The 21480-nt window shown below is 40.7% G+C and overlaps 1 protein-coding gene across 6 annotated transcripts in view; it reads left to right on the top strand.

Moving 5' to 3' along the window:
* Positions 1 to 21480, top strand: part of Nfib (nuclear factor I B) — a 213224-nt gene that overhangs the window by 7842 nt on the left and 183902 nt on the right. The gene's annotated exons all lie outside the window — the stretch shown is intronic.

The raw sequence follows: 21480 nt of genomic DNA, 5'->3' as shown, positions 1-21480 counted from the left end.
ATAGGCAATGTTGTTGCTGTTTTTTGAGTCAACAAAATATATTTCTTTATTTCTATTTTTCTTACTATGTTTTGCTTAAGTAGGTGAGAATTTTTTTCCTTCAAATCATTATTTCAAGAAATAGATGACTTTGCATTGACAATAGTCCATGGCAAAATGTTACTTTATAAAAACAGCATTCCCAAGGTGGCCTGAAGTTTGAACTTCCACAGAGGGTGGATCATTTCTGAACGTGGCCTGGCAGGAGGAAAAGCCGGCCTACAGATAGCCAGGTGGCAGGCAGTTATTTGGTGCTCCTTGTGTGAGCGTGGGATTTAATAAATTGTTACATACTCCATTGTTACCCAGAAGAGTAACATGTACTCTTTTGACTTTGAAATACAGATGCTTAGTCTGTGGTTTGTGTGTTGATATTTCCATCATGCAATTTTAGAGATATGCTTGAGGGTCCTTTTAACATTTTTAGTCTGATTTTAAATAACAGTGTTGGCCGTTACTCATTTGGAAATACTGTATCTCCTTCAAAAATGAAGCATTGCACTTACTATTTTCATGTATCTAAGAATTAAAGTCCAAGTAATAATAGGGAAAATGTATTTTCATCCTGCCTGTCCTAAAATAAAAAGCTCATTAACACATGACACTTAATTTGATTGACAGCTGTCTAGGAGGTGACATTTTTAAGGTGGGCTGTATATATGTGTTAGATTGACTATAAATGTGTCATAACTACATTGAGAAAGTCGAGGTGGGAAGTAAAGTTTTAAAAAGTGGGTCATGTAACTTCTTAGTGTAAGGAGAAAGGTTGTGACTGTCGCACTGCTGTGCTCCTTGGAGCTTGCCTGGAGGAGGGTCCTGCAGGCGTGTACCTGCACACACACACCTTTGAGGCTGGCAGCCGGCTCTTAGAGTTGATGAGCTGGCATTAGAGAACGTGTCCTTTGGATTTGTGAAGGTAGATTAAAAAAAAATGCATCCAGGCCTTCTGCATTTGCACTGTGGGGTTGTGATGATCATAAAGTTTTAAGCAACTCGCTGTGGCCGTGTTTTAAGGTAAAACATTGATTTTGTTCTTTCAGCAACCTCTGTTGTGTGACCCTTTCAACTGTTTTAAGCTGTACGTCCAATAATTGTGTCTTCTGCTACCTGACTGTGTACCATCTGAATGAGGTTTCACCAGATGTGAAATCTAAGGGCCCTTTCTTCAAAACATTCACATCAGGCTGCTTTTGTGTTGCCCTTTTTTTCAAAACATATCTTTTTCTTTGTCAATTGTAGTTTAATTACATCATTTTTCAGTGCCATTGATTAAAGAAGGCAGGCTTTTAAAAGACAGTAGTCAATCAGAGAACTGCATTTCTTACATCGTAACTTTTTCTTTATCTAAGTACATAAAAACCTACTTAAATCTGCTTTATATGTTAGACAAAAAAATAAGGGAAAAACATGAAAGAAAAATCAGAAAGGGAAAATGTGGCGGTTGTAATAGAATGAGCAGCCCAGTGGCTTTCCCCCTTTTCCTTTCTCTCTCGCCACTTCTAAACGATTAGGAGAAAAACATGAGAAAGAACAGAGAGGATGCCAAAGATGGTTGCCACTGGCACCAGGATTGGCATCAGACCCTCTTTGTTTAGCTCAGGATGCCTGTGATTTGTTAGTTGGCATCCGCATTGCAGTGTGGAGTGATGTTACAATATATTGACAATTTCCAGATCTAGAAATGTCAATAGTCCTCTTAGTTATTTATACAAGATCACGTGCTGCATCTCTTCTGGAGGCTGCGGTAAAGACCTACGTATAATAAAGTTCCATTGTTGACCAACTTCACAGGCGTTTCTGCCCCCTTTTCTCTTCTGGTTCAGTTTTTCTTCTCCATGCCCAGCAGTCTCATCTTTTCTGAAAGAGTTACGAGAGCTTTGACATAAGATAGAGTGCTACATCTGCACCTGATAGAGTTTGGGGAATATTTATACATTTTAAAATCATTTTTGATTCAGAGTTTATTAGAGTTACGCAGTCCTAGGCAGTGTTTCCTTAAAGCTCAGGGTCTTTGTTACCCAGCTTCTGTGCACAGAGTCTGGTTGGCCACAGTTCAGTCCATTTTGCAGTTTCTGCACATCAGTAAAGGGATATATTCAATATAATTGTTTATTAAGGTATATGCCTTCCACTTTATCTGAAGCGAACACATCATTTGGGAGTAACTGTGTTTGAATCCATAAAGTCATTTGATGTTATTGATTCAGAGGGCTGCGCTTCGGCTGTTCCGTTGCTACAAGAACCGCCATTTTGTTTGTGAAGTGCCAGGCGAAGGGGAAAAAAAAAGGCAGACACTGTGTTTGATGCCAATAATGGTTGCCAGTGGCACCGAGGTTGGCATCAGACCCTCTTTGTCTAGTTGCTGAATGCCTTTGATTCGTTGGTTGGCATCCGCATTGCAGTGGGCACACTGGAAAGTTTTTGACAATCCCTGAATGAAAGCTGCTTGCATGTTTGCTGCAGCAAACCTTAGCTCATATAAAATCTCTCCCTTTTTTTTAGTGTTTTTTTTTTTTTTTTTTTTTAAGATTGTGACAGATTAAAGGAAAAATAGCTGTAAGGTGGTCTCCATTTTCCCAGAGAGAGTAAAGATGGCCAGTGATTCTTGGGCAGGTGGTACCTAGTCCCCATATTGTCTTTGTTATTGCATTCAGGAAAGCAAAGCAAAACAAAACAAAAACCAAGCACACCTTGCGCAGCGCACCTTCCCGGGCAGCAGCGTTCTGTGGGACGCAGGGTGCTCGGTGACAGGTGTGTGGCGTGTGCCAAGTGCGGCCATGTGTTGCCTGATGCGTCCACTATGACTGTTACTTTCAGTTACATCACTGCTTATTTCTTATGCAAGTTTCCGTCCCCTCAGTTGCCACACTTCCGAGTTCTGTAGTAACGGTTGTGAAGAGCTTGTCTTTCCTCACTAGGTAGTAATGCGTAAAAGCAGAGAGGTGAAAGAACAAAATTAACGAGGACGCCATCGTGTTAAGGTCTGATATAAATCGTTCATTCCTAACTTTCTCAGTTCTGCCTGGAAACTTTGCCAGAGTCTCAGTGACCAGTTCTGCACACCAGGAAACAGTGAAAAAACTGAGATGATTTTGGTTGAAGTTTCCTAGGTAGTTAGCGTTAATATTGCTTTCTGGTTAACCACCATTATCTCGTTAATTAATAAGAAGGATTAGCAGCCGTACCCAGAGGGACTGCACTGAAGGAAATCTGGCCTATGGGAGGCCTTGAGCTGCCAGACTGTGTCCCGTCTGGAGAGCAGGGTGGGGGTGGGGCGGCGTGGGGTGGGGTGGGGTGGGCCTTCCCCAGGCGAGGAGGAGTTCTGGACAAAGGGATCCCCAGCAGTGCACCCCAAAAGTGTAAAGATCTCAGGAGATAGTAGCTCTTGTTATGAAATGAACAGAGCAGAGTTTAAACCAAGTTAGCCTACCAGGTTTTTGGACTGTACTTTGTACTCTTATTAAACATGTTTTGGAGCCCTACACAGAGTTCAGTAACCTTGTTGCTATCATAAACAACTAGTTTTCTTTAGCCTTGAGCTCTTAACACTGTGACCTCTGGTTGGGTGGCAAAGTTGGTTGTTTTATTGTTAAATGTTACAATAATTGAAGTATATTTTGAAGTTGTGAAAAGTGTAACTTGTTTACAGGGAAAGTTATAATCATTATTATGGTTTTTGAAACAGAACCCTTCCTGGTTGTCACATGTCGTTAGTGAGGAAGCAAATGCTAAGAATTATTTTCTTCCTTCAGTTGCTGGGTTTCAGAATCCTTTGGGTAACAATTATTTCTTCTTCTTTTTGATCAGTTATTTCTTTATGAAAAGCTTAAGTAGATAATTGCTTGCAAGTTGACAGCACATTTTAATAAATTTCACTTCATTTGCAGGTATTTCCCATTATAGAGGAAATACGCTTTCATGACTTGTTAGAGGCTGCGCTGCGGGATAATTTGGTGTGTTTGCATTGTGAAATGCTCAGAGGGCATGCGGTTGGTATGCAGAAGAGAGGCTGTGCACCCCCGTTTCATCAGGGACACCCTGTTAGGTTTCCATCCAGCACCCTGTCCTTGCCCGAACTCGTGAACTAGTGCACAGTGTTTGTGTTCTTAGGCACAGCTCACAAGATAAAAGGGCTCTTCTGGGCATGTCTTGCTCCTGGGCCTAATGAGACCTTTGTGGGAATGTACGTTGTAAGATAAGATATTTGGTAGTGCTCTCACTGTGAGAAGAAAAGTCTTAGGAGTCCAGCAGCTTGCTCTGCCACAGTGTCCCTGCCACAAGGCAGCTTTGCAGGACGACTCAAGAGTTAAACTCTGAGGCCCAGCTTACCAGCTGGGAAAGCTCGGCAACGGTGCTCTGATATGGCAAGCTAAGCCCCTGCCTTGCTGTTCCTGTGTTCTTGTTTTTCAAAGGCGGGGGGCGGGGCAACTCATTTATTACAACAGTTATGATTTTCAGACACTTAAAAAAGTACATAGTATACTGCCTTGTGGGGAGAGGAAAGGTGGGGGAAGCAGCCACTTAAAGAGAGGCGGAAGTCCTAAAACCTGGTGTGGGCTTGGATTTCTGTCATCACAGTGGCCTACGTGGTACCTGACCTCGTAACCAAAGGAATGGCATTAGGTAGCATCCAACATCATTTCTGGCTTTGTACCCTCTCCCCAGATTACAGCACTATAGATTTTGAAATATAAATATTTGTTTAGATTTCTTTTGTGTTCAGAATCGTGGACTTGCTACACTGCATCTCTCGAGGAGTAAAATAATTTCATTCCTGAGAGCCAGTGGTAATCTGGGGGAGCTGTGAATTACAGCGACCGGGGATTGTGGCTGGGTGGGTCTCCTAGACACAGTTGCGTGAGTGTAGCTGGAGATGCAGAATTGGGCAGGACCCCTGAGAGGGCCTGTTGCTGTGGCTCTAGTTCTTTCACATTTCTGTTTTCTACAGTGCTACATAAGGAACACATCCAAACACAGAGGTGTAGTATATATTTGTAAGAGATTTAATAGGAGTTTTAAATTTACTTAGTTGTTTTTCCCTAAATTTGGAATGTAGGAGGAAGCTGCCAAAAGGAAATTAAAGTTTTAATCCCCCTTCAACTTTTTTCCTTTCGAATTTGGCAGTCTAATTTGAAGCAACAGTCCAGGATACTCAACTTAGTGAGGCCTTTCTTCTTATAACCATTCATTCTGCTGGCTTACACTGAAAAAGTGGATCAGTAGGCTTGAAAAAAAAACTTTGTTTATGCCAGTCCTCCTCTGCCCTCTCTGTTGCTGGTTAGAATTTCAGCACCTAAAGACAGAGGGACCCGAGGAGAGGAGGAAGTCCTAAAACCTGGTGTACTTTGATATCTGTCACCACAGTGGCCTACATGGTCACTCACCTTGTAACCAAAGGAATAATTCTTGCTTTATTAGAGACTGAGGTTTACAGAGAGTGGGAATAGTGTATGAAACACTCATTAAAATAGGCAGTAATTAAATCTTTGAAAATGATGGGCCAAAGCGGAGGTATCCTTTGCTCTGAAACTGGCTTTGCTTAATTGTTTCTCTGCAGTTGGACCAGGGTAGAACGTGTGCCACCCAAAGAACTTTTCAGTGTATATACTATGGCAGAGTGAATGAGTCACCAGGGCAGTGTTCAAAGCAAGTTTTCTGAGTCTTCCCTCCATCCTTGAGGAGGAAAAATAATTTTAGAAATCTCAAGGACTGGTGGTTACGCGATCGGAAACTGAAGTTATTAGAGCAGCATGCCTCAGCGCCAAGCATAGCGAGAGGAGACGCTTCTGCCTGCCTGGGCTCCTCTTCTGCGGCCTCGTGGTATGCCGGCTCATTTTAAAATGAATTCTTAGGTCCTTGAACTCTAATTATGTGATGTGGTTAATTTAACTGAATTCAGTTGTTAGGCCTTGGCATGGAGAATAAATCATCAAATTGCAGAGAACTTGTGAAAACTAAATGCGGGTAGTAAGGAGTGAGTGTGTGGGATGAGTTTGTATTAGAGTGGACCGAGGAGGATGTGGGCTAATAAGAGTTGAGCGCTTGGGCTTTTTGCTTGCTACACTGTTCAGAAAATTGGAAGAAATGGCTACCAATTAACCAGTGAGGTGGAAAGACCTTGAGGCTGAATTGAAGGCCACTCATAAAAAAAAAAAAAAAAAAAATTCCTTAAAATCTAAATACAGCAATATTTTAAGAAGTGAAAGCAAGCCATCCCTGTGTATACATATATTGTTTATAATAAAACATATAGACATATTTTCTCTGTTTTTTATGATTAACAGGGCAGAATTGAATCACAGACAAATTGAACTCTAAATAAAGACTATATAATTGAAAATATGGAGTGATGGGTGAAGTGATTTTACTAGCTGTAAGTTGCCTGGAGATGGTATGTGCTCAGAATCCTATTTTAAGGCATTTCAAAGCTTGCAATAAGTTATTGATTAAGCATGAATCAGTTAAAAATGGAACTTTTTAAAACAAAATAAGAATTGCCTTTGAATTAATGCTAAATATAGGAAGTTTAAAAATTCTAATTAGCTTCAGTGTTTCTCAGATTGGGAAACTGAATAAATAGTACTCTGAGTTTTCAAATACATACATATTCAGCTAAGGTATGTAAAAGCATTTAACAAACACCAGTTAATGTTAAGTAGTAGTAATGTACATTCTGATACTGAATGAAAGCAAAGATTTTTTTTTTTTAAACTAGATTTTCTTTGTTTACATTAAAAATACATGAAATGTGTTAGTGTTAACAGAGGATGATAGCACATTGGGTAGATACCTAATTATGAGCACAAATGTTAGAAAAGCTATTTGAGTATATTTGTCATTCATGTGAGTAGAAGATTTATGTCTATGTTAATAACACGAGTATGTCAATATGAAGCCTATACTCCTCTATTAGTGAGTTCTAAAGTGTGAAAAATGTTCTTGCTTAAGACAACTTGTATTTTATTATTCTGACATCTGCAGTTTCTGGATGGATTACCCTAAATTTGCTATGCTGTGTTAAAAGCCTTGTTTTATGAGGTCGGTCTCAGCTTCTGGCCTTGGTGTCAGGAACCCTGCTACGTGATGCAACTTGCCTTGTTAGGTTTAATTGACCAAAGCTGATGTGTTAAAACAATTCATTTGTGTGGTAACTTATGCCCTGGCTAAGTTGCTACCTGAATCCCTTGACCTTGACGTGTCTGGGTCATGCAGTGGCTGCAAGCTGTTTGACCTTTGTATTGTGTGGCAATGTCACTGTTTCCTCTTATTCTTTTATGGTAATAGCTGACAAAAAGGCCCCCAGCCCGTGCTTTACACACCAGTAGACTCCAGGCTCCCTCTGCAGTAGCTAGATTTCTGTTCAACTTGGTCTGGCTGGAGAAGGGACTTTCTTTTGTTTGCTGACAGTGACAGGGACAGATTTTCAGGCCTCCTTGCTATCTGAGGTGAGGGACAGTGTTCTAGAATTTGCAAGGGTTTGAATTCTGCTCAGATTTTCAGTTTCTGTGTTTTATGATGATAGACATCACAGTTCCCTTTTCCCCATTCTTCTGAGGTTGACTTTCAGATTTATGATTTCCTTAATAATTACTTTTCAACATTTTCAGCAGTTACAATAAAATATTGTTATTATGTAGGGTTAAAATGGTAAATTTAGTTATGTGTTTGGTCATTAATGTGCAAGTCCCCAAACAACCCACTTTTAAACATCATGTTGTAAATCTTTGTCCAGTATTGGAAAAATATGTAAACTAAACCTCAGGGTAAAAACAAATTTTTAAGCATGAAAGTAATGTGGTAGCTTTATGTATACCATCAGATGATTTATATCATAAGTAAATATGGAGATTTTATTTCTGAAGAGACTTCTGCCCGTGTATAAAAGTCATTTATTTTATTGAATATAAGATTATTTTTTATTCTTCGCAAATACCTGCTATGCAGTAATAGTGAATTTTATCTCCATTGTCTTTTGAAGCAGTGAAATAATGTTTTTTTTTTTTTTTAATATTGGAAATGCCTTCTAAAATGTTAAAACACAGATATTTTTATCCTATGAAACTTTTCTTTGCCAAATATGACATTATAGTTCATGATTTTTCCTATATTTGCCAGATTAAATATTTAAAGTGCGAGCTGTTTCATTTTATTTTTAAATTATTGGAGAAAAAAGGTTGAAGCCAGCTTGCACGCCTCTGTACTTGCGTGCGCCTGTGGGCACGCTGACAGGTGAGGGCCAGTGCGGCCCCAGCTCTGGAGCCTCCGAGAGAAGGCAGCAAGCTTTTGCGTTCTTATTTTTTAAATATTTGCAAGTAGCAGGTGAGAGGTTTTCTTCTTCCTTCTTCTTTTGGTTGTGGCTGTTTTAAACTGTCCCTCACCCCCAGGAAGGTTCTCGAGATCAAGGAAGTGCAGTACATTTAGAGTTAATGGTGCTAATGCAGCGTTCTAGAGGGCAGAGGAGTGGACTGAAGCGAGTCCGACCGTCCCTAGCTCTTTCTCTTCTGGCCCACATGCGGGAGTTCAGGGCAGGAAAGCAGTCTGGTGGCCTCCCGCGTTCACTGGCATCCCAGGAGCGCTGCCAGCCGGGAGCGGGGTCCCAGGGCACTGGCGCTGTGGTATGAACGCAGTCGGCCCCAAAGGAGTCGCAGAATCTCGGATTTTCTCCAGATACCTGCCTCATCCTTCCCTTAAAAGACTTTTAAAGGGATAGCACCCTTAAAAAGGTTGAGCTCCTCCACCGTGGATAATTGGTGGGTGCCGTGTGTGGTTTGGTTTGTTGCTGGAGGCGGCGGAATGAAGTTAGAGGAAAAGAGAAGTGAGGGGCTTATCTGTGGCTGGCATTCTTTAAAGAAAGATGGCCTGTTCATAGCAGAGTAATACTCTCTTTGCAGTATTCTGTCATCCTCTGAATTTTGAGTTTCTTTTGGTGTTTAATGTGCTTCACATCATCTTAGATTTTGCAGGCACAGAAAGTGTCTTACCTTAGGCTGTTATAGTGAAATGACACAGACTGAGTGGCTTTTGTGCACCAGTGTCTTGTTTGCCACTTTTGGAGGTGGTGTCCGGGGCAGGTTCTGGCATGCGTGAGCTGTGCTTGGGCCGAGGACCACCTGGCAGGCTGGTGTGGCGCTCTTGGGTTTCCGCTAAGGGCACTGATCTCATTTATGGCTGTTCCGTCACCCTCCTGATGGAGTTACCTTTCGGAGACTCTGCTTCCTAGTGAGATCACGTGGAGGTGATCACATGGAGAGTTGTGATTTAAACAGAGGCGTTTGGGGGCAACACAGACCTTCCGACCCTAACAGAAGACATGTGCCGAGAATGTGACTTTTTGTGTTCAAATCGTGCCCTTGGCCAGCTTTAGTCACTTATGCTCCCTCTGATTTTCTGTTTTAGAATTGTGATTAAGATGCCTACTTTTTGTGCTATTTTAGGACTGAATGACATATAGTTTATGTGAGCAAAAACAGTAATGCTAATAACGTTTTACTTAGGAAGGAGTATGGCATGGTCTAGACTTGAGGAAAACTCCCCAGTAGTGAAGAGAGGGAGTGATGGACTGTCGCAGTGCAGGTTCCCGTGCATCTCAGGTAACAAGGATTTCCAAAGAGAAAATAAAGGCCCTAGGTGTGGTGGTGTACATAGATGTGCCTAGTGAGAACTCTTTGTGCAGGGGTCTGAAGTTAGCTAGCTGTATGTGTGTGTGTGGTCTTAGAGTTCCTAAGTTAGAATTATTGTAAACTTTTAGAAACGCTTCATTTCTGGTTTACCAGAAAATAATGTTCACCATCAATCTAAAAGTATTTGAAGGGAAGAAATAACGTAATTGTATCAGTGGCTCTCCTAAGATGTTTTAGCATTATAATTGATTGCACTCCAATAAATCATAAAAATCTTCATTCATGTACAAAAAAATTAAGTTGCCAGAATTTGAAAGAATTGCACTTACATTTTAGATTTGGTTGGACAGAAGTGTGGTGATGATATGGCTACACTGGCCAAGAGGAGCGTTACAGGCTCCTTTTAAGTCAGAAAGTATTTTTTAAAAATGACCTTTGCCTGCGCCAAAATCAAATTGTTTAATTGGTTGCATGAGTTGTTTTGATTTTATTACTGTTTAACTCTTCTCCTTTAAGTCAGTCTTTTCTGTTCCTCTTTTTTATGGATCTAAGAAAATTAATTAAGTGATCTCTGGGGGAAAGAGGTTATTATTTATTCCATAGTGTGATTAATACTGAGGACACTTGGCCATCACATGGGAAGCTGCTGCAGCATTTACTCCTCACCAGACTGATTTGCAGTTGCCGAGTTGCAGTTCAGTGGCTGCTTGGTTCTGTCTGTGTGTGTTGGATCCTCGGGGAGCTGCCTAGCTGGTGCCTGCTTCTCCACAACCAGGGGATTGCACCCCTCATTCACCCTGCACGGCAGGCTTGGAAAGGGGGAGGAGTAGCCTACATAGCCTACAGCCACAAGCTGTGAAGGAGAAGTGTAAATCACATGCGCTAATGCAAAGAAAAAGCATCGTATTCCTGTGTGTGCCCTCGCACTTTATCATAGTGTTTATCATATACCTAGGTGTTCTAGCCAGCAATTAATAGGAAAAGTTATTTCACTGTTTATCTATTAGTTAAAGGATAACTAGGACGTGCACAAGGCAAAATCAGAACATCGATTAGCTGCGTTAGATTCTGGCACACAGTTTTTAGTAATCTGTGGCATGGTTTTTTGCCTTGTTGAGAACACGCTGGTATGCTGTTCTGTTCGTGGGATACACAAGAATTAAACATGTGTATTATGAAATTAAGTGCATCCCATATGTTTTAATGTGTGAAATGGGCTGCTGTAGGTAGCTAAAGGATTTGGTTTTGTCTTTCTAAGGTGTTGGAAAAAACTTGCTCACACTTACGATGTAAGCTGATAGGACTCTCAGTGGGAGTGTGCCCGTGGTCCTACACGCTGGCTGCCTTTCCTGTCTCTGGGATGCGATAGGCTTCCTAATTCCTGATGGTGAAGCATCAGGGTTTTAGGGTGTGACTTGTAGTCATCATGTAATAATTTCAGTTCTGCTTACAGTCTCCAAATAAGGGAAAAGCAGCTTATAGTAATATGAGGATCACTGGTCTTACGATAATTAAATATACTTGTTATACTACATTAATCCCTTTGGAACATTTGAAATGACTTCTTAGTACTAAGAAACACAGCATTAGGACCTACAATTAATCTGCTTTTGTATCCAACATTTGTATAATATAAAACGAGAGAGAGACATATTTCAGGTTTGAAATAAGTTCATGGAAGGGCAGAATTAAATTATATTGGACTCTTGAACAGTATGGCCATACTATAGTTTCAGATAGTGATACAAGATGGAATTCATTTAAAATCAGGATAGGAGGGGCCGAGGAGATGGCTCAGTGGAATAAGCGCTTCGTAGCGTGCAAGGGATAGGTTGTTGCTAGTGTGTGTTTATCATTTGGTGAAATACAGTGTTGAGAAATTACTTTTTCCGTGAGATACATTGTTTATACACAGTGCACAACATCTATCTCTCTATCTCTCTCTATCTGTCTATATATTCCATCTGCAATCTGTAGGTTATGTTAGTAATTGGAGCAGTGGAGAGTTTGTGGCTTGTGGCTTGTGGCTCTGGGTATCTCTCATGGATATAGCTATTTATTAATCCTTGGGAAGGCGATGTTAACTCAGTTTTAAAGTTTGGCCCAGTCTGGTTCTGTAGTTCATAGAAATAATTGAAGCCATTGAAAGACTCTGCATCCGTTGCTCAGCGAGCGTCATTGTAGAGGTGTGGAGGGGCCTCCTGAGTTAGGGTCCTGCTTATGTCTCCTGTGGTAGAGACCCCACGAGGCGTCGTCTCCTCCTCAGCGTGGGCTCCTTTGTTAGTGTTGAGCCTTTCAGACTTGGGATGTGAGCTCTGCGTTGGTGTTCCTCCTGCAGGAGCAGTGTTTGGTGAAGGGTGGAGTGTGAGTCTGGTTCTCTAGCCCGGTGCTTGTGAGTGTGCAGAGGAGACGGAGATACTGAGATTAGGGAGGGTTTGCGGCCATCTGAGGCCACGTGCCGGGGCCAGCTCGCCCATTGTAGGGGAAAAACATGATGCAGCAACAGTATTAGATCATGCAAATGAGACTACTGAATAGTAATAGTTATGGGCAATATTTTGGAAAACACTGATTAGTGACAGTTTTATTACAGCAAATGTATGTATCGAGTCCCCAGATTTCATTGTAATGCACTGAAAACAGATGTCAAAGTGTCCCAAACAGAATTTCATGGTTAATCTACATATTGCATGGAAAGTACAAACAAACCATTTAGAATTCTGTTATTTAATCCTTTTAGAAGAAACAAAAATATACAATTTAGATTTACTCCATTCTTTCTTTTAATTTCAGTTTTTGTTTTCTAGTGGCTGACGATAAATTATTTTTTTTGTTTGTTATTTTCTTAAGACGCATATGGGAGAAGACATATCTGCATATGGACATGATTTTACTTAATGTACTTTAAACTGTAAGTTTTTGAACATAAGGTCTTTGCATTAAAGAAAAGAAAAAATAGGCTCTAAATTATTTATTGACCTGGCAAAGGAATTGCTTTCTTTTATTCCTCTGTTTAGCAGTTTCACTCTGGGCCACTTAGTTACTGCAACAGCATGCTGAAGTGGAAGAGAAAAAGTGTGGTTGGCTTTCCTGCCCCAGGTGCTGCATCGTCGTCGCGGAAGGCCTCGGGTGGCTTGGGTTTTTATCTGTCAGGTGAGAAGATTGGTGGAGGGGACTTTCACTCGCCCTCTTAGCGCTGGCATCCCGGGAATGTGGCTTCTGGTTGTCCTGGCAGGGGGGGCGTCTCCTTCACGCTAAGCAGCACACTCTTGTTAAATATTGAGTAGAAGTACATTTTATTTATTACAGAGAAATAGAAAATGTATAACCTGACTATTGAGTAATGTTTTTTTGTGTTGCTCAATTCAAAGTTCAATAATCAAATGGTTCAGTCTAGATAAAAGGTTACTTTTTAAGAAGGTATTCTTTAACTCAAGGGAAGTTTAGAGCTGAGAGAATCCACAGCTATGTCACTTTACAGTTTCAAAGTTTGAATTGAAGAGAGCCCCAAAGCCACTTTGGTTGTTTGGGTTAGTTTTACTGCTGTGGTGGCAAGAAGAAGCATAAATGAACAGAAAATGCTACTTTGTAAAAAGTAGCAGCAGTATTTTTAAAGCAACTCAAAACAATCTCATGATTAAATATTTTGTTTTATAATTGGTGTTTTATTCAAATAAATTCACTTAAGATTTTTCTTTTATGCATTTTATAGGAAGTATTCTAATGAAAAACGATTGCCAGATTCTTCATGAGACTGTTTTCTCTTTAGTGGATGAAAACTCTGAACATTACAGGCAACTAAAATTTCATGGATTTCGAAAACAGAAAAGATCCATTAAAAACGTACTGCCAGATTTCCAGTAACATAAAAGGTTATGTTTAAAATTTGTCATAAAAAACTTTTTACTGAAAGTTAGATAATTAAAGGAGTGGGAGGTAGTAATGAGGAGTTAATTTACATTCTTCTTGTGGATGTCTATATAATTTCAGATTAGCTTGGTAATTTCCCTTTTCCTTTGGGCAATGTAAATTTCATTTTAGTTAAATTTTTGTTTAAAGTTCAAAACAAATATATATATATATATATATATATATATGCATACATACATGCCTTCTTTTAAGAGCAGTTTATTTAATTTTGAGACAGGGTCTCTTATGTAGCCCAGATTGTCCTTGAACTCACAGTGATCCTCTTGCCTTGGCCTCTTGAGTGCTGGGTTTACAGATATGCACCACCATGCCAGGCTCTTAAAAGATATTTTTATTTATTTATTTTTGTTCAGGGTCTCACTCTACAGCTTAGACTCAGTGATCTTCCTGTTTTCAGCCTCCCTAATGCTCGGATTATAGGCATGTGCCACCACTTCTGTACCTTTAAGAGCTATTTTAAAGAAAATTTTCAGTTTAAGTTTTAGCAAACAATATAATATATCCACAGGGTGAATTTTCTTTTTCTTTTTTGGCGGAACCGGGGATTGAACTCAGGCCCTTGCGCTTGCCAGGGAAGCACTTATTCTACTGAGCCATCTCTCTGGCCTTGTGAATTTGTTTTTGAAAAGATTTTTTCAGTGAGTATTTTGTTAAAGTAATTCTTTTATGCCATATAATTTATGATTCATGAGTGCCTTGTAACGAGTTTAGGTGTATCAGTGCACCTCAGAATACGGTAGAGGTTAATAAATCGTATGAGATGTTAGCAATAATAGAAAAGGTTAAAGCCAACAACTGTTAGTAGCTAATTACCAGTCTGATGGTTATTGTGAAAGTTTAAAGGTGTGTTTCTAAGGCACAGTTCTAGGAGAAAAAAGGGATAAAAAAAGATGGAGATGCGTTCTTAACACCAAAGTCATTGAAAGTGTTGAATACTGTAAAGTAGGCTGTGGGTGGTAAGTAAGATGACATATTTAAACTGAACACTGAGCATTAGGAGAAAATCAGGTACTGAGATAGCACAAGAAAATGCCTGTAAACTGGCAAATCTTTTATGATTTGTTCTCTTTCTTGTATTCGTTTGGTCTTCATTTAGAAATGCCATTCCCACTTTCAAGAATGAGTAAAGTGCAAACATTATACAGAGTGTCTGCTGCAAGAGCTGCGAGCATGTTCTAGGTCCTGCCAGTTAGTGCCGCTGTGTGGTTGGTTGAATGAGCTTTGCTTTCTAGGGTTTAGTTTCTCCAGCCCCTGGGTGGGTATGCGCTCTTGTGGGCAGTTCTGCAAGTGAAACGAGAAAGCCCTTGTAAAGCGATCAGCATCCGTGATCGGATTGTGGGTGCGCTGATTTAAGCTGCAGCCCGCCCGTGCTGGGCAGCTCCTGTCCTCCCCGAAAGCCCCGCAGGGCTTAGCCTGGGGGTGAACGCCACACTGTCCTCTCGGAGTCCGGAAGACGCACCTCCGGGGGCCAGAGATTACGGTGGGCAGAACCAAGTGTTGGTCCGGCACGTTGTCCCAAACTGTAGATACACAACAAAAATTCAGAGATTATATTTGCTGTGCTGTGTCTCAGAGTCCATCCCCAAAGGGAGGGGCGTCGGAGCAGCCAATCGGCAGCCGTTGGAGCGTTCAGGCTTGTGGACGTCTCCTTCTCCAGCCCAGAAGGCCAGGCGAATTCCTGCAGTGATGGGCTTGGCGTCCAGGACTCAGCGCTTGACAGCCAGTCGTTTTCCACAGCACGTTAAATTCAAGTTATAAGAAAATCACAGAGATAAATGCAATCAGAAACAAAAGACCTGCAGCAGAGGATGCTTGAGGCTGTGATGCTTATCTAGCCCGGGGAAACAGGACTTAGAGATCTCAAACACTTTTATGGGCTTGCATAGTGATAGTCATAATGTTATATACACATGTGTATAATATATATTATATATTATATATAACTTAGAAGAAATATTTCCTTTCTGTCTCATTAGCACAGAACTGTAGCCTACAAATAAAGTGGAAAGAAATACTTCAACATTACAGATAAGATTATTTGTAGAATAATTTTACCTGTTTTATCTTACTAAAAATGTTGCATCGTGAAAAAATCATTTCACTTATATGTTTTTTTTTTTTTTTTTCTGGTACTGGGGCTTGAACTCAGGACCTTGCACTTGCCAGGCAAGTGCTTATTCTACTGAGCTATCTAAATTGTTTTGGTGTTGGGAGTTTTTTCCTTAATAGCCATTGGATTCTTCCCTTGTTATTTTTCATTTCATGAGTCTTTGAATTTTCTAAAGTGTGTGTGTGTGTGTATATATATATATATACACACATGTTATGTAATATATAGTGTTTTTTTATTTTGGTATCTTTTTCATATGATTATATATCATGTCATGAAGTAGGCATTTCTGAATTTATTAAGCATATCTGTCAAAAATATAAAAGCATCAGGGACTGTGGTGGAAAATGGTTGAGATAAGCATTTATCGAACAAAAACACCGCAGTATTGTTTTCAGACCTTTAAGGAGTTAAGATAAAAATAGTGAAAATATTGATGGCCTTGCCCAAGTAATCCACAGTAGAAAGGAGGGGTGGTGGTCATTTGCAGTGTTACGACCAACAGAAATGCCAAAGATCCTGGAACGAGCATACAACTGCCTAATCATCTCATCAGCTACTAAATATAGCTGGATTTGCCGAGCGTGACGGGAGGTGACCCTGTGGGACTGTAATGGGAAGGTCGCGGAGAGGAGGTGAGTCTGAGGCAGAGTTTTCTCAGGAGTCCTGTAACAAAAACAAAACAAAGTGAAGCAGATAACCAGGATCCTGCTTCCTATATAAGTAGCCTGTATTTGGCAGTGGTGAGCCCCAGCGCGGGCCACCCTCCTGAGTGTGCAGTGGCTGCCTGTAGGAGCCACTGATGCGTACTGTCATGAGGGAATGTGTTTTTGGATGGCAAATTTGATGTTTTATTAAAAATTATTAAAGATTGTAATATGGAGTTTTATCCCAGTTACTAAAATACTCAATGAAATTTGATTGATTTCACTTTTTTTTTTTTTACTAGATAGCAATATTGGGTTCCAGTGTCTAAATCATTTATGTATACTTTAGCGGTTAGCTTTTAGTGTATATCCTGTACGTTTTTTACAAATGTTTTATAAAATGTCTATTTTATAATTCTAGTCTTTTAACTTTATAATCTTGGGCAGAAAATGTGTATAGATGTGTGTGTGTATAATTTAAGACATTAAAGTTGAGAATTTTGTAGGCAGCTGAAAACAGCAAAAGCAGAAACTTGAAGTCTGAGAGCAGTAGGCAGGTTCTCGTTTTCATACTCCTCGTTCTCCATAAGGAGGTACAGTTTGTGAGTGTGTGTGTATCTGTGTGCATGTGCGTGTGCACTTGTGCATATGCACACATTTTCCACAGGTTTTGTGGATTGTGTAGGTGAGTGTTGATTGTGATGTGCACATATAAGAAGATTATGATCGCTGAAATTTGCAAAGAAGCCTGGTTTGGTTTGCCACTGTACTTACGGGACTTGAAAGCCATCCTCTTGTCCAAAACAAGCCATGATACAGCATATTCCCTGAGCACCGTGTGTCAGACTCTAGTCATGAGTTAGAATAACAGCATGACACACTTATTAATTTTACTGCAGTGAAAGATAACTTAAGAATTCTCTGAATTTTCTTTTTTTTTAATTGAAAAGGATTGCCATTAAATGCTCACTAAATACTTTGTGACAACAGCAGTTGTGGTGGATTACACAGATACTCAAAGGAAATACTTAGAGCAACTGACAGTTTTAAAGAAAATAGTGAAATCATGAGAATGAATTATTGTGATGAGCAAGTATCATTTTTTCATTTATATGACAAAAATAGGACCAAGGAAGTAGCTCAGCATCACAGTGCTTGCCTGGCAAGTGTGAGTTCCTGAGTTCAATTCCTATTACGGAAAAAAAAAAAATCTATATGACAGAAGCATTTTTGTAGGGTATATAGAATAGTGACAAGCCTGCTACTTGGTGTGGTGCTGCAGGCTGTTTCTTGGCAGGAAACTGGGAACCCACCAGCATGCTCCTGGACTCTGCCCTTTGTCCTAACTGGAGCGCTTGCAGTTGGGCTCTGAATGACGCAGCACAGTCTTGTTCAGAAGTGAGAAAGTCAAGACCTGTGGGGAAGTCGGAGGAGGAGTCCATGTTAGGCTTTATAGTGATAATTGCCTTTGGGTGGGTAATGGAGGGGCCGACGCTGGGGTGCACCCAACAGTAGTCAGTGTGGGGCAGCACTGTGGTACTGGACCATCATGGGCAGCAAGAGCCAGGGCTGCGTGGAATGAGAACTTGCTGGAAAATGTCATGGAGATACCATCGGAAAGGCTGGGGACCAGAAGGACTGGGCCTAGAGCCCTGTTCTTATTTTTTAGCTGTATGATTTTAAACAAGGCCAGGAGGTTTCATTTCTTCTTGTGCAAAATGGACACAAAAGTCATTCTTGAAAGCTTTTTTTTTTTTTTAAACAAACAAAACAGAACAAAAACAAACAAGGGCTAAATGAGTTAATGACTTTCAGGCCTTAGGTATGACCCGACCCTGAGAACTTGAATTGGATCACATGCCGTTTGTCTCTGCAGCTCTTTCTTAACTCCAGTTCTAGATGGTAAGTTACTGTACCCACAGCAGAGTAAGAGGAACAAAGGGAAACGTTTTACAAGCAGTAATCTCTGCATATTTACAAAAACTCACAAACTCACTTTACTTTTAAAAGAATTGAAATGGTCACGTATTTTATCTTTGATCTGTAAGTTATTTCTTTCAAATTTGATCATTGTGTTCAGTATCTACCACTTAAAAAAAATGTGAACTTTGGTTATTAATTCTGTTACATGAAGTGTAGTGATTTCCCAGCTAATCTTTTCCCTATACTAAACTGCCTTTCTCATTTGTTTTCTCCTGTTCTGTTACGCTTTTGAATAAGACCCTGGAATTGGAGGTGTTTATTGTATAGGCTACAAAGAATACACCAGGAAAACCAAACAGCATTAGAGAGAGGGTGTCCGAGGCAAGAGTCATGCGTGGTAATGGAGCTTGGGGCCAGTCGGCATCCTGACTTGGTGGCTCGTCATGAAAGTCCTCCCCTCCTGCTCACGCCATGCAGTAGTCATGGTTCTCTTTTATGTCATTGCATAATTTTCCTTCTATTCTTATTTGCTTGAAAAATTGGGCTATTTTGCCATTTATACTGACATTGTAGGTACCCAAGTAAGGGTGCTCTGGGCTGTTTCTGTTAGAAGAGTTTTCTGAAGGAGGTATTACATGACAAAAAGCTTGTATTCCCCCCCCCACAATAATTTCTTTGCTAGGATTTTCTAAGTAGTCAGTATTTAATTAAAAACTGTCGTTTGAGTTCTGGGTGTTTTATTTAGAGCAGAATTTTTGAGATTTGTATAGGGTCCTAGGATTTGGAAGGCAGAAATTCTTCCATTCTCATTCCTGTGTTATATTTCCTTTTTTGTCTTTTTAGATAAGAAAGTGAACCTTAAAAAGGTAATGTGGTAGAAGGGTCCAGGAATGAACTTTTTTTCTTTTCAGAAGGCAGAAATTCCATTTATTGCTGCTGCTTTATTGTGAATGGTAGTAATAACTGGTAGTAAGAATAGTCATCATAAAAATAAGTGCATGTTAGCAGTGTCCTATGTCCCCCCTTTGAATTATTTAATGTAATCATTACAGCTACTCAGAGACCTAGATATTAATCTTGTTGAACAGATGGAGAAAGTAACTTTAAATGTGCTGAAGAGATGCCTTGTCAAGCCGCCAGCCGGCGTGTCAGGACTTGAACCCAGGGCTGTCTCCATGCCAGCTCAGCCTCCAGCTTCGCTGCTGCCACTTCTCCACTTAGAAACCATTTCTTGGCGGGGGTGTGCAGTGCAGTGATCAGAGCGTGTGCTCAGCACGCGCATGGCCCCAGGACCACTGCACGGCACCAGAATGTCCGATTAAATTAAAAAACATAACAAAAACAAGAAACCCTGTTCTTCAACTTTCCCCAACGAAACCGTGTTCTAAAAAGCATCTCTGTGTCACCCCGGGCTGTGAGCTGCTTTTTTGTAATCCTGCTTGTGTGTGAGACTGTGCTGAAGAGTTGTTAGCCCACCTCAGTGTGGCCCTGCCTGCAGGAAGGGCTAAGTGTCCGCTTTCTTTTCCTGTCTGCTGTGAAGCTTCTCCCTCCCACCTTCCCGGGTGTGCCTCAGTGTGCCCTGAGGAACTTCTGGCGGCCCTCAGCGAGCAGCAAGCCGCGCGTGGCCACGATGCTCGGGGGGATACTGAGGTATGCTGGCCTTCCCGGTTTGTCTCTAAGCACGAGGTGGGTCTTCTCTCCTCCCTGCTCTGTTTCCTTTCAGAGATGCTTAATGGCAGAGCAGGGAAGGCCGGGCTGAGTGAGCCTGAGTTCGTGCCGCCCGCCCTGAGCGAGGAGGGCGCGGTCCTCCAGGCCCTGCGGCTGGCGCCCGTCGCTGTGGCTTGCAGGCGGCGCCCGCCCGGGACTGCAGGAGCGGGAGCAGCGGAGCTGGGGCTTCCGACAAGGTGGGCACAGCTTCCGGTACGCTGCTGTGTTTTACCACAGTCTTCATTTGGATAGCTCTTTTAAAAAAAGGTCAATAAAAATTCTTTAAACTTGTGTCCAGTGAGTGGTGTGATAACATAAATATGTGAGCATTTTGTTAGAAAACGTGTAAGCGCAGCTGAGGCCGCTCTTTATCCGGCCCTCAGTCAGAACTGGGCAGCAGTCGCGTAGCTTTCCTTCAGGATGCGTTTCGGGCTTCGTCTGAATCTGATGCTTCTCTGGTGGTTTATTTAATCTTTGACCACGTCAAAATTGTCTTGGCCAGACTAGCTTTCAGATGACAATAACAATAAAAACAGCAACAATACCTAGTATTTACTGAGCGCTTACTGCAGGCTAGGTATTGTGTCTTATTTAATCAGAGCAAACTTAGATCAAAGTCATCACCGTTATCTTTTGTTGTTATTGTTGTTGTTGTTCTGGGAATTACGCTCCCCCTACAGACAAGAACCGGTGTCCCTGGCTGCTACATAGCACAAACATACTTGCCTCACTGATCAGGTTATTACGGAAGACAAAAAAAGAGAAAGGAGATTTAAAAAATGCTGTACGATTTTTAAGAAATATGTAAATAGAGTATTGTAATGACAACCCTCTAACAATCACCTTTACATTTGCCACTTCTGTTAGAAATTTTATTAAATATCTCACTTATAAATCAGACTCATCAGCATATTTAGTATAGTATTATGAGTTTCATATTTATATTACTGATTAGACTTTTCTGTTACAGGAGTGGAGCATCATGCTTAGGTAATATTTATTGGACACTCCTTGTCCTCTTAGTATGTTTGATACCACTTTGATGAAAGAAAACTATTTCAGAAATAAGTGGATGTAATATTACTGTCTATAGCAGCTCAAATAAGGTACAGAACTGAGTGAAAATCATAACTGCTATCTGTTTAAGGAGATAGTTTGAGCATTGAAAATAGAAATAGCAGAAATTTTTGTACTGAATCAGATTTCCTCAATTCTACTTTCCCCCTGAGTAAGTACAGCTGCAAAATAAAATATTTTTAGAATGAACACTTACCACAGATTCGTTCTAAAATCTACATTTGGTTTTTAAAAATACAAGATTTTTTTTTAAAAAAAACATTTGCCCCATACCACATGCATTTTATATTCCTTTGGGTATTTGTACATGTATAATATAGTAATTCAGTAGCTAACCTCATTTTCCTGAGGAAGACAGGTGTGTGGCGTGTTGTGCATCTGAACGTGTGAAAACACAGCCGAGTGACTCGAAGAATTTAGTCAGGGT

The sequence above is a fragment of the Octodon degus genome, unplaced genomic scaffold (genome assembly GCF_000260255.1).
Source record: "Octodon degus isolate 3935 unplaced genomic scaffold, OctDeg1.0 scaffold00044, whole genome shotgun sequence".
Classification (NCBI taxonomy): Eukaryota; Metazoa; Chordata; class Mammalia; order Rodentia; family Octodontidae; genus Octodon; species Octodon degus.
The sequence above is the reverse complement of the archived record's forward strand: the minus strand, read 5'-3'. Positions and strand labels throughout refer to the sequence as shown.